This window comes from Rana temporaria (genome assembly GCF_905171775.1).
Source record: "Rana temporaria chromosome 4 unlocalized genomic scaffold, aRanTem1.1 chr4o, whole genome shotgun sequence".
NCBI lineage: Eukaryota > Metazoa > Chordata > Amphibia > Anura > Ranidae > Rana > Rana temporaria.
In genome coordinates, this window is record NW_024404449.1 from 10,108 (window position 1) to 23,215 (window position 13,108).

Genomic DNA, 13,108 nt, shown 5'->3' on the forward strand with positions numbered 1-13,108 from the left:
GGTGAGCTTTCTTGAGGAGCTCCAGAAGACCCTCCAGCAGGCCAACCAATCAGGAAGTCAGACGGCAAGGAGGAGCAGCGGGCGGTCGGGGTCCCAAACCTTCAAGCAGCCGGGGAAGTCAGGAGAGCCTGGGTGTAGTGGGGGGGGGGGGGGTGGAAGCTCTGGTGGTGCAGGGCCCAGTAAGGCCATAAAACCTGGGGAGGGCTCCCGGGAGCCAGCCAGCGGAGTGCTTTCTTACATCTCAGGAGTCCCCAGCGGAGTGCTTCCTTACATCTCAGGTGTCCCCAGTGGAGTGCTTTCTTACATCTCAGGTGTCCCCAGTGGAGTGCTTCCTTACATCTCAGGTGTCCCCAGTGGAGTGCTTTCTTACATCTCAGGAGTCCCCAGCGGAGTGCTTCCTTACATCTCAGGTGTCCCCAGCGGAGTGCTTCCTTACATCTCAGGTGTCCCCAGCGGAGTGCTTCCTTACATCTCAGGTGTCCCCAGTGGAGTGCTTCCTTACATCTCAGGAGTCCCCAGTCAGCGGAGTGCTTCCTTACATCTCAGGAGTCCCCAGCGGAGTGCTTCCTTACATCTCAGGTGTCACTGCCCCCAGCCAGCGGAGTGCTTCCATACATCTCAGGTGTCCCCAGTGGAGTGCTTCCTTACATCTCAGGTGTCCCCAGTGGAGTGCTTCCTTACATCTCAGGTGTCCCCAGTGGAGTGCTTTCTTACATCTCAGGTGTCCCCAGTGGAGTGCTTCCTTACATCTCAGGAGTCCCCAGTCAGCGGAGTGCTTCCTTACATCTCAGGTGTCACTGCCCCCAGCCAGCGGAGTGCTTCCTTACATCTCAGGTGTCACTGCCCCCAGCCAGCGGAGTGCTTCAATACATCTCAGGTGTCCCCAGTGGAGTGCTTCCATACATCTCAGGTGTCCCCAGCGGAGTGCTTTCTTACATCTCAGGTGTCCCCAGTGGAGTGCTTCCTTACATCTCAGGAGTCCCCAGCGGAGTGCTTCCTTACATCTCAGGTGTCACTGCCCCCAGCCAGCGGAGTGCTTTCTTACATCTCAGGTGTCACTGCCCCCAGCCAGCGGAGTGCTTCCATACATCTCAGGTGTCCCCAGTGGAGTGCTTCCTTACATCTCAGGAGTCCCCAGCGGAGTGCTTCCTTACATCTCTCAGGAGTCCCCAGCGGAGTGCTTCCTTACATCTCTCAGGTGTCCCCAGTGGAGTGCTTCCTTACATCTCAGGTGTCCCCAGTCAGCGGAGTGCTTCCTTACATCTCAGGTGTCACTGCCCCCAGCCAGCGGAGTGCTTCCATACATCTCAGGTGTCCCCAGTGGAGTGCTTCCTTACATCTCAGGTGTCCCCAGCGGAGTGCTTCCTTACATCTCAGGTGTCCCCAGTGGAGTGCTTCCTTACATCTCAGGTGTCCCCAGTGGAGTGCTTCCATACATCTCAGGTGTCCCCAGTGGAGTGCTTTCTTACATCTCAGGTGTCCCCAGTGGAGTGCTTCCTTACATCTCAGGAGTCCCCAGTCAGCGGAGTGCTTCCTTACATCTCAGGTGTCCCCAGTGGAGTGCTTCCATACATCTCAGGTGTCCCCAGTGGAGTGCTTTCTTACATCTCAGGTGTCCCCAGTGGAGTGCTTCCTTACATCTCAGGAGTCCCCAGTCAGCGGAGTGCTTCCTTACATCTCAGGTGTCCCCAGTGGAGTGCTTCCATACATCTCAGGTGTCCCCAGTGGAGTGCTTCCTTACATCTCAGGAGTCCCCAGTGGAGTGCTTCCTTACATCTCAGGAGTCCCCAGTCAGCGGAGTGCTTCCTTACATCTCAGGAGTCCCCAGCGGAGTGCTTCCTTACATCTCAGGTGTCCCCAGTGGAGTGCTTCCTTACATCTCAGGTGTCCCCAGTGGAGTGCTTTCTTACATCTCAGGTGTCCCCAGTGGAGTGCTTCCATACATCTCAGGTGTCCCCAGTGGAGTGCTTTCTTACATCTCAGGTGTCCCCAGCGGAGTGCTTCCTTACATCTCAGGTGTCCCCAGTGGAGTGCTTTCTTACATCTCAGGTGTCCCCAGTGGAGTGCTTCCTTACATCTCAGGAGTCCCCAGTGGAGTGCTTCCTTACATCTCAGGAGTCCCCAGTCAGCGGAGTGCTTCCTTACATCTCAGGTGTCACTGCCCCCAGCCAGCGGAGTGCTTCCATACATCTCAGGTGTCCCCAGCGGAGTGCTTTCTTACATCTCAGGTGTCCCCAGTGGAGTGCTTCCTTACATCTCAGGAGTCCCCAGTCAGCGGAGTGCTTCCTTACATCTCAGGTGTCACTGCCCCCAGCCAGCGGAGTGCTTCCATACATCTCAGGTGTCCCCAGTGGAGTGCTTCCATACATCTCAGGTGTCCCCAGTGGAGTGCTTTCTTACATCTCAGGTGTCCCCAGTGGAGTGCTTTCTTACATCTCAGGTGTCCCCAGCGCACAGGGGAGAGAGGCGGAGGGCACAGGGGAGAGAGGCGGAGGGCACAGGGGAGAGAGGCGGAGGGCACATACCCCTACATAGCCACCCTCCCCTCCACAATAAAAAAAAAACGTCTGGTACGGCACTGTTTCCTAAACGGAGAGTACAGCTGTTGCAAAACAACTCCCCGTTATTACCGGACAGCCATTAACTGTCCAGGCATGCTGGGAGTTAAAGTATAATTGCTGTACAGCTGGTGACGGTGAGCTACATGGTGTATCAGAGCATGCTGGTAGTTGTAGTTTTTAAATAACATCAACTCCATTATTTATTCAAAATTAATTCATCAAAAAGTCAAAAGAAACAAACATATTATTGTTCCTATATAAAGATAGGGATGAAAAAAAATAATCTATTGTACAGGCCCAGTATAAGTGTCCAAAAATAATTATAGCTGTCAGATGAATAGCAGCGCATTTCTCCCCTATACGTGTATCCTGTGTTGTTACTCATATATACATAATTATGCAAATCATAATGGCTGCTATATTTATGCAAAAAAGGTGGCGACCAAAATGGCAAGATATAAAATCTGTCATGTTACCCCTGTCATTGATTAATAAGGCGAGAATGCTTCCAATTGTTGAATACCATACATTTACGTCATATATCCATAAGGGTTTAAACAAAAGTATTATAATATACTTTGTTCTTCATCTTGCAGAGGTTCCTGCAAAAAGGCTACGATCAGCTGCGGAGGCAGCCGGAAAAAAAAAAAGTCGTAAGCTCCATAATGCGGGAGTTACTCGACCAACATGGCAGCACACACGACCGCATGGCCATTTAAAAAAAATGGTCGGACCTGAAGAGGCGCCACATGGACCAGGTCAAACGTATACGGGATGAATATCATCCAGGTAAGTTATTGGTGACAGTTATGTAAGGTCATATGTAATTAATGTAAGGGCAGATGTTGTTAACCCAGACGCCATGTTGTGGTAACATATATCACCACCAGCCAAGGTATTCATAGTACTGTTGAAAAAAGACATGTGACAGCAGACAGGAACACAGAAGTTATGTGGGAACATACTTTTCCCATTGCTTTGCATGGGACTTTAAACAAAAACCCCGACCCTCACAAATGGGGGTAGTTAAGGGATAAATTAATGATCCTATACTTTAAGTGGACGTATAAGTAACATGTGACCAAGTGTTATCGAAATATCTACAGCTGTTATGAAGTAACATGTATTTCCCATAGAGTTGAATGGGACTTTAAAGAAAAACCCCGACCATGGCAAATGGGGGTGGGTAAGGGTTAAACCACCTATCCTATGTTTGTGGCTGACATATAAGTAACCTGTGTGCCAAGTTTCATCTAAATATCTTTAGCCGTTTGGACGTGATGCTGGAACATACATACATACATACATACATACACACACATGTTGAGTTTTATATATATAGATTACCACTAAATTCCTGTGTTAGGCGTGGGGTTGTTATAGTAATCCCGTGTGCTCCATCAGGCCCTTTTTTAACATGAGATCGTCTGAACAAAACAAAGGAGACAAAAACAGCTCATTTTACCATGGTGGCATGTATCCTGGACATAGGCTCCTAGCTGAAGACAGTGGCACCCGGTGTCTGGAGCTTATGCTCATACTCTGACCTTTTTTTCTATGTGTAATTCAGCCAGAGTTCTCTTGCAGCGAGCCTGAGCTTTATTCTTTTCTCAGGCTGAGTTTTTTGTGCATATTATCCGGAGTGCTCAGTACCAGTCCAGCAAATTAAGGGGGCATTAAGTAGGAGTATTCCTGGAATAAGCGTTTCCCTTAATTTTTGGGCAGGAAAGCTCGGAATTCCTAGCAATATCCTAGCCTTATTTTTTGTGTGACTTCTTGCTGTAACAGTTGGTTGTTGCAGCGGAGTACCTCAAGGTTGTGTCATGGCTCCCAAGGGTTCGGGGACAGCTAAAAATGCAAAAAAAATTTAAAAACAAAAGGGTTCCCCTTCGGGCTCGGAGGATCTTGGCCAGGTTTCGGCGGTCCCATCCTCACCGGAACGACCAGAGGTCATCGCCCTAGGTGAGCCATCAGGGTTGTTAGGTGTTACTGCTGGCCCTATCCAACCAGCTCCTGTCTATGTCACACAGGAGATGCTGGCTTCCACCCTGGGGAGTTTGGAACAGAGGTTGACAACATTGATTGCAGCCTCACTGCCAGTTAGGAAACGGGCTAGGTCCCCGTCCCCTAAACTTGTATTCTCAGATGTAGAGATCCTTTCCCCTGAGGAATTGGATTTTGCAGAAGACCAAACGGATAACCTAAAGGAGTCTGATTCTGAGGAATCTACCATAGAGGAACCGTTTTCTGCCTCTCAGGCGGAGAGTTTGTTGATTCAGACCTTAACAGATATGGTCCGGATGGCGTTTAAAGCGGGGGTTCACCCTATTAATAAAAAACTTTTTTTTTTTTCCTCTAGCATAAAATTAGGCATAGTAGCGCAAGCTACAGGCCGTCGTATCTTAGATAGGTTTAAGTGTATCTCAGTTTGAGCATACACTTAAACTTACGACAGCGTAGATTCAGAGTTACGTCGGCGTATCTACGGATACGCCGGCGTAAAGCTACCTGAATCTGGCTATGTGACTTTATATATGGATGTCATGTAACAGTTGTGTATTGTGTTCACAGAAGCAGAAGAGAAAATATGCCTTTTTAAGATTTGTTCTATAAGCTTTTGTGACTCATCAGGAGTCTTGGCTAATCTCACATTGAGCAGGAGTCTTGGCCAATCACAGCCAGCCTTACACCCATTCTGTCTGGAAAGTTCCCTAGCAGAGCTGCTAGAGCTCATTACACCAGAGAGAGAAGATCTGAACAGACACACACCAGTCAGAGTTCTGTTTTATGGAAGCAAGTGGCTAAAATAGGTATTTACTACAGTTATATATGTTCCTATTGTTAATAATGTGATTAGAACTGTATACTGACTAGTTATGTGTTCACTTGTAGTTCCACCAAACGTTCAAACATTATAGCAAATGTTCAAATGTGCTATCAAACGGCAAACAGCAATAACGAGCGAGTAAAACTATTGATTAAGCCTCAGAGAGATCATAAAGTGTTTAAATAATTTAAAGTGAGAGTACAGATACTGAAGAGAGAAATATATCTACCATTTTATGTAGAATGACAAGATTGAACAGTTACATAGTTAGTCAGGTTGAAAAAAGACACAAGTCCATCCAGTCCAACCACAAAAAAAATAAACAAACAAAATAAAAAACACAGTACAATCCCATACACCCAACTCCATACCCACAGTTGATCCAGAGGAAGGCAAAAAAAAAAAAAACAGGAGAGCATGATCCAATTTGCTACAGCAGGGGAAAAAATTCCGTCCTGATCCCTCGAGAGGCCATCGGATTTACCCCGGATCAACTTTACCTACAAATCTTAGTACTCAGTTATATTCTGTACATTTAGGAAAGTATCCAGGCCTTTCTTAAAGCAATCTACTGAGCTGGCCAGAACCACCTCTGGAGGGAGTCTGTTCCACATTTTCACAGCTCTTACTGTGAAAAAACCTTTCCGTATTTGGAGGTGAAATCTCTTTTCCTCAGTGATGACCGTAAAGTGAATAACTCAACACCAAGTTCACTGTATGGACCTCTTATATATTTGTACATGTTGATCATATCCCCCCTTATTCTCCTCTTCTCAAGAGTGAATAAATCTAGTTCCTCTAATCTTTCCTCATAGCTGAGCTCCTCCATGCCTCTTATCAATTTGGTTGCCCTTCTCTGCACTTTCTCCAGTTCTCCGATATCCTTTTTGAGAACTGGTGCCCAAAACTGAACTGCATATTCCAGATGAGGTCTTACTAATGATTTGTACAGGGGCAAAATTATATCTCTGTCTCTGGAGTCCATACCTCTCTTATACAAGAAAGGACTTTGCTCGCTTTGGAAACCGCAGCTTGGCATTGCATGTTATTATTGAGCTTATGATCAACTAAAACCCCCAGATCCTTCTCCACTACAGATCCCCCCAGATCCTTCTCCGCTACGGATCCCCCCAGATCCTTCTCCACTACAGACCCCCCCCAGTTGTACTCCCCTAGTATGTATGATGCATGCATATTCTTAGCCCTCAAGTGCATAACTTTACATTTATCAACATTAAACCTCATCTGCCACTTAGTCGCCCAATCAGACAGAGCATTGAGGTCGGCTTGTAAATTGGAGACATCATGCAAGGACGTTATTCCACCGCATAGCTTGGTGTCATCTGCAAAGACAGAAATGTTACTTTTGATCTCAGACCCAATATCATTTATAAAGATATTAAAAAGTAAGGGTCCCAGCCAGTGGCGGCTGGTGCTCAAAATTTTTTTGGGGGGGGGGGCATAACTCCTAGAGAGCAGTCCTCATCCTTGGAAACTTTGCTCTCTTGAAATTAAGTGTTTTTATCTTTCCTGTATGTATTTCTTGCTTACAGCTAACATCAAATGAAATCATGTTATGATCACTGCTACCCAGGTGTTCCTTTATCTGAACATTAGTAATAAGCTCTGCATGGTTTGAGATGACCAGGTCCAACAGGGCATCATTCCTAGTTGTGGCCTTAATAAACTGGACCATAAAATTGTCCTGCGATAGGTTTTTAAATTGTTGCCCTTTAACTGTCCCAGCAGTGCCATTGATCCAGTCAATTTCTGGGTAGTTAAAATCCCCCATTATTATCACCATCCCAGCCTTTGCATCTGTGCAAGGAGCCGAGTCTCCACCTCCTTGTTAACATTGGGTGGTCTATAACAAACTCCAATGATTAACTTTGAACTACGCACATCTGTATGCAGTTCCACCCATAATGCTTCAGCCTCATCACACTCTCCATCAACCAGGTTCTCTTTCATGCTTGCTTTGAGGTCACTTCTCACATAGAGACAGACCCCTCCACCTTTCCTTTTTACCCTGTCTTTCCGAAACAGAGCCTAGCCAGGAATATTAATAGCCCAGTCATGTGAGGATTGAAGCCAAGTTTCAGCAATACCGATTACATCATATCTCTCCTCATGCACCAGAGCTTCCAACTCACCTGTTTTGCTTGGCAGACTTCTGGCATTGGTGAACAAACACTTTACTGCATTAATATATTTTGACCGGTCACATACTATCCTCTTGGGTGTTCCGAGATTGCAACTAGGACCTGCTACTCTACTTACCTTGGGTTTATGTGCATTGGTTACCCTACCTCTAATGCCCCTAATACTACCCTCTTGAAAATGTTCCACACTGACTATCTCCATCTCTGGACCCTCCCCCCGTCGCCTAGTTTAAAAACCCCTCTAACTTTTTGGCCATCCTTATTCACAGCTGATCTGCACCTTCCTCATTTAGGTGCAGTCCGTCCCTTCTATAGTACTGGTTATCAACTGAGAAGTCGGCCCAGTCCTCCAGGAACCCAAACCCCTCTTTACTACACCAGCTCTTCAGCCACTTGTTTACTTCCCTAATCTCCCTCTACCTTTCTGGTGTGGCTCGATGTACCAGTAGTATTTCTGAGAATACTACCTTCGAGGTCCTTCTCCTCAATTTAGCTCCCAAGTCCCTAAAATCGTTCTTTAGGACACTCCATCTGCCTCCAACATGCACCATTACAGCTGGGTCTTCCCCAGCCCCTCCCAGCAATCTGTCCACCAGATCCGTGATGTGCTGAACCCGAGCGCCCGGTAGACAACATACAGTTCGGCACTGCAGGTCTTTGTCCTTCTAAGAATTGAGTCCCCTACCACCAGAATCTGCCTTTCCTTTCCCTTCGCTTCCTCCCCACTCTCACTGGAGGAGTTCTTCCCCTGGCAGCTAGGAGAGTCCCTAAGCTCCAGCAGTGCCGGTCCCTGACTGGTTTCACCAATGTCACTCAATGGAGCATACTTATTGGGATGCTCCAGCCCTGGATCGGCTTCCCTGGCCCTTGCCCCTCTACCCTTCTTGACTGTCACCCATCTACTATTTTCTAGTACCTCCACCTCTTTGTCTACACCCACCTCTGTGCTGGCCCCAGCCATCACCTGCTGGGTACATTTCCGGCTCTCCTTTAGTGTGGAGGGTCTTCCCAGTGCCGACAGCTGCTTCCCCAGATTCAGAACCTGGGCTTCCAGGGAAACAATGTGCTTACATTTTGCACAGCAGTAATTTCCCTCCATCAGATGATCAAGGAACGCATACATGCCGCAAGATGTACACCGAGTCGCCTCGCCACACCCGCCGGGCATCGTACCTATTAATTTAATGAGGATTAGAGATTATACCCTGTCCAAATTTCCTAACAACTAGCTTCATGACACTACTACTCAACAAGACAATACACAGGCACTCAACAAGACAATACACAGGTACTCGCAGACCTACGTGCACCCACAGACCAACAGACCTACGTGCACCCGCAGACCAACAGACCTGTGTGCACCCGCAGACCAACAGACCTGTAGTCTCGTGGCCTCTGTGGAGGTCCATGTGTGATCTGATGATCAAGGAATGCATACATGCCGCAAGATGTACACCGAGTCGCCTCGCCACACCCGCCGGGCATCTTACCTATTAATTTAATGAGGATTAGAGATTATACCCTGTCCAAATTTCCTAACAACTAGCTTCCTGACACTACTACTCAACAAGACAATACACAGGTACTCAACAATTTGCAGAGATCCCACACCGCTGCCTCCCATCTCCTGAGACTGCACTCAGTGACTTGGGTCTGAGACTATACAGACATATCCCTCCACCCGGCACAGCCAGCAGACAACAGAACAAGTAATCCTGAGGGATTGTTCTGTCAGAGATCATGCTAAACCTGGGCATGGGGCAGAAGACCCAAAAAACATACCCCAGGTCTACGAATACCTATTGTGGGAACATTTTGCTGATCCCCAGAATCTCCATAAATCCAGTCTAGAGACATAAATTGTGTCTGCAGCACAGAGAAGGAAGATTATCCGAGAGAAATACAGGAATACAGGACGGGGAACACAGCTCAGGAAAGTGACCAGGGGATTACAGGCTGATAGCACCCAGTCCCCGCCCTACTCTGGACCAATGTGGAACTGGGTTTGGGACTTTGAATAAGGCATATGAATAACACATGCCTCCATCCCTAAAAGTTGAAAGAAAGGGTTGGGACTTTAAATGAGATGCGTGTTGATGCAAACAGTATGTATAAGTAAAATTGTATAGCGTAATAACCAGGCTCAAACTTACCAACCAAATTGCAAGCCGAATTCAGCTGTCTAACTTCGTATGTTAAAAGCAGAGGATTGGTTGCACACATTTGCAAATATATGGATAAGCCACAGGCCGCTTACAAGGCTCTCTGCATTACTGTGGTCCTAACTAAACTTTTCTAGTTTCCTCAATGAGGCATACAAGTGCTAATGAGTAGATGGAGAGCAGGTGACAAAGGGTGTGTGTCACCTGCCAACCTTCATCTAAAATAGGTATGGCAATAAAAAGCACTGGAAAAAACGCATAAGGGTAAATGTATAAGCATCAAAATCGGACCAATCAGTGAGCAGTATGGGTGGAGGAATGGATTTTGTGTTAATGACCCACCTGTGCTGATCTCTGTAGGAGTGTCCTCCTCTATAAATGTCCCCGTTATTCCATCCTCCTCCATAGACTGCTGATCATCCCTCACATACGTCTCTTCTTCTTCTTTAATCACAACTTTTATATCTATCAGATCTTCACCCTAAACCAAGAAAATTATACAAAAGATCACTTGTAAAAGGTGATAATCTTGTAATATCACATAGTGTAAAAAAAAAAAAAAAACACTCACCACCTCTACGAGTCCATGTTCTAGACATATCCCTTGTCTGTTACTGGATAATGTCCCAGAATTCCCAGAATCCTCCTCACCTCTCCTGTCAGCAGCTCCATCATCTTCTTGGTGACTTCTAGAATCTTCTCCATGTTGTGTCTCTCAGGTTTTAGGGAGTCACATGGAGGCACTGTGATGGTCATGTGATCACCTGACTTCACAAGAGGAAATCTCTGTATTGAGGAACCAATAAGAATATCATGTTAGAATCCCAGAATCCTCCTCACCTCTCCGGTCAGGTCTGTGTTTTATTAATAGAGATAAGAGTGATGTCATGTGACCTCCCAGAATCCTCCCCACCTCTCCGGTCAGGTCTGTGTTTTATTAATAGAGATAAGAGTGATGTCATGTGACCTCCCAGAATCCTCCTCACCTCTCCGGTCAGGTCTGTGTTTTATTAATAGAGACAAGAGTGATGTCATGTGACCTCCTAGAATCCTCCTCACCTCTCCGGTCAGCAGGTAGATGATCTCCAGGGTGAGGTTTAGTATCTTCTCAGTCATGTGACTCCGGTCCTCCTCCATCCTCATTGGTCTCATCATTTGATCTATACAGGTCTCCTTGTAGACGGATAACTTTGGGAAATGAAAGTAAAAATTATTTGGATGGTATTGGTCACACAATAACTTGTATGCCCTTCTTGCCCAGGCCAGTTTTCAGATTTTTTCAGACAGATAGACATTTCTTTTGGTGGTATTTATTTCCCCATTAGGTTTTTATTTTTGCTACATACACTACTTACCTGGCAGGGGAGACACCATGATCATGAAGGTGGTTCTCCCAGGGCGAGGCTTGGCCATTGCACTCTAGGCCGTGCTGATCGTGGTTGTCTTCCCTGCCGCTTCTCGGCCTTTTGGCTGGGACTGGGTGTGATATCTGTCCTTATCAGTTGTCAGCGGAGCGCTGAAGCACCTCCTACATGGGGAGGGTGGATGCAATCCAATGACGTCATTGCACCTGGAAGGATGGTTTCAGCAGGGACTACGCTGTGCTGCCCGACAGAATACTGGGGGCCGGCCCATGGTTGAGTCTGAGCCATCTGGAAGGGTGCTCCTGGTGAGGATGGGTACTACGCTTGGTCTTGGTCTTTTTGCCGAGTTCTAGTCTGGCCTTCTGGCTGGCTGGTGTAAGTGCTATCTCTGTCAGCGATCCGGTTGGAGGAGCTGGTAATGCCCTATGGTAGGATGGGGCAGAGCCATGCAAATCCGCTGGGTTGACGGAGGGTCTGGAGGGGCTAGTATTGGTGGAGGCTGTTACCTGAGTGGCAGTTCTCCCCAAGAAAACCTTGAAGGGCTCTCTAGCTGGCAGGGGTGGAGGGCTGCACTGGCCGGTCGGGGGGTCGGATATGGAACGAAAAGCCTATGGTGCATGTGCCCCTGGAGTGGCAGTCCAGCGGTATCTGAAGATCACTGTGTGTGAGGGACACATTGATTTAAGATACCACGGTCACTGCACCAGATACACGCTTTTTTTAGCACCTGCCTCCTGGGCCGGGCCTTTTGGCTAGGACCGGAGGAATTTTTTATTCCTGGCCGGAGGGCCTGGTCATTGTTTCACCACAATGGCCACTTCTTTCACTCTCCTCTCCACTATCCCTTCCCCCACTTTATTTTATTTAAGCCTGTGTTTGTCACTTTTTTGTCTTTTCTTGTTTGTGCACATTTTGTCACTGTGTGATTAGTAGGGTGCCGGTCCTCGGGCCAGCCCTGAACGTCTTGGGAGTGGGTGGACTCGGCCTTCTGGCTTAGTTCGCCTGCTCTCATGGGGTCTCCCTTCGGGGGAGCCCCACCTAGTACTGGGAGGGTTCTGTTTCGGCAGTCCCTCCGAGGAAGTTGGGTCCGTGTCGGCTTCGGTTGCTCAGACCACAGTACCTCAGTACCCGTCTGGAGCCTAACGCCCCGGGGGATCAGGGTTTGGGTCCCTCTTCACAGGAGGACCACTTGACGTTGCACCCGTCTGCACGTTTTTGTGAACACTCTTTATGTGTGTGCACATTTTTTCTGCACCGGGTGGAGTTTTTTGGGTGTGTTCACACGCCATAGGCTTTTCAAAAAAAAAAAAAAAAGGTTTTTATTTTTGCTATAAAAATTAAAAAATACTGAAATTTAAAACAAAAATGTTTTCTGTTATGTTGCAAATAAATAATTGTCTTCATAAATTTAAGCCAAACTGTATTCTGATACATTTCTTATGCCGTGTACACACAAACAAATGTCCGATGTGAGCTTTTGGTTGGAAATTCCAACCGTGTGTAGGCTCCATCGGAATTTCCAACAACAAAAATTTGAGAGTAGGTTCTCAAATTTTCCGTCAAGAAAGGTTCTTGATGGAAATTCCGATCGTCTGTATGCAATTGTGACGCACAAAAAAAAAAACATGTATGCTCAGAATCAAGCAGAAGAGCCGAACAGGAGCTTTAGGAGGAGTGGGTATGGTCTGTAAAAAAAAAGAGCACAACTATGCGTCTCTGAAAGTCTCTGATAGACAGTCTTTGGGATGAACTGCGGACTGTGGACGGCAGCAGACTCAGGAAAGAGCTAGAAGGAATACTCTGAGGCCTCGTACACACGACAGAGTTTCTCGGCAGAATTCACCGAGAAACTCGGTCAAACCCGGATTCTGCCTAGAAACTCTGTCGTCTGTACACTTTTGGCTCGATGGAGCCGCCAAGGAACTCGTCGAGAAAATAGAGAACATGTTCTCTATTTTCTCGTTGTTCTATGGGAGAAGGCGGCCCGCCGAGCTCCTCGGCGGCTTCATCCCAGAACTCGACGTGTTTGGCA

At 47.2% G+C, this 13,108-nt stretch overlaps 1 pseudogene; it reads left to right on the forward strand.

The window, feature by feature from the left end:
* The first annotated feature begins 11,059 nt into the window (after window positions 1-11,059).
* On the forward strand, window positions 11,060-11,210 carry LOC120921776 (annotated as a pseudogene).
* Window positions 11,211-13,108: the final 1,898 nt, after the last annotated feature.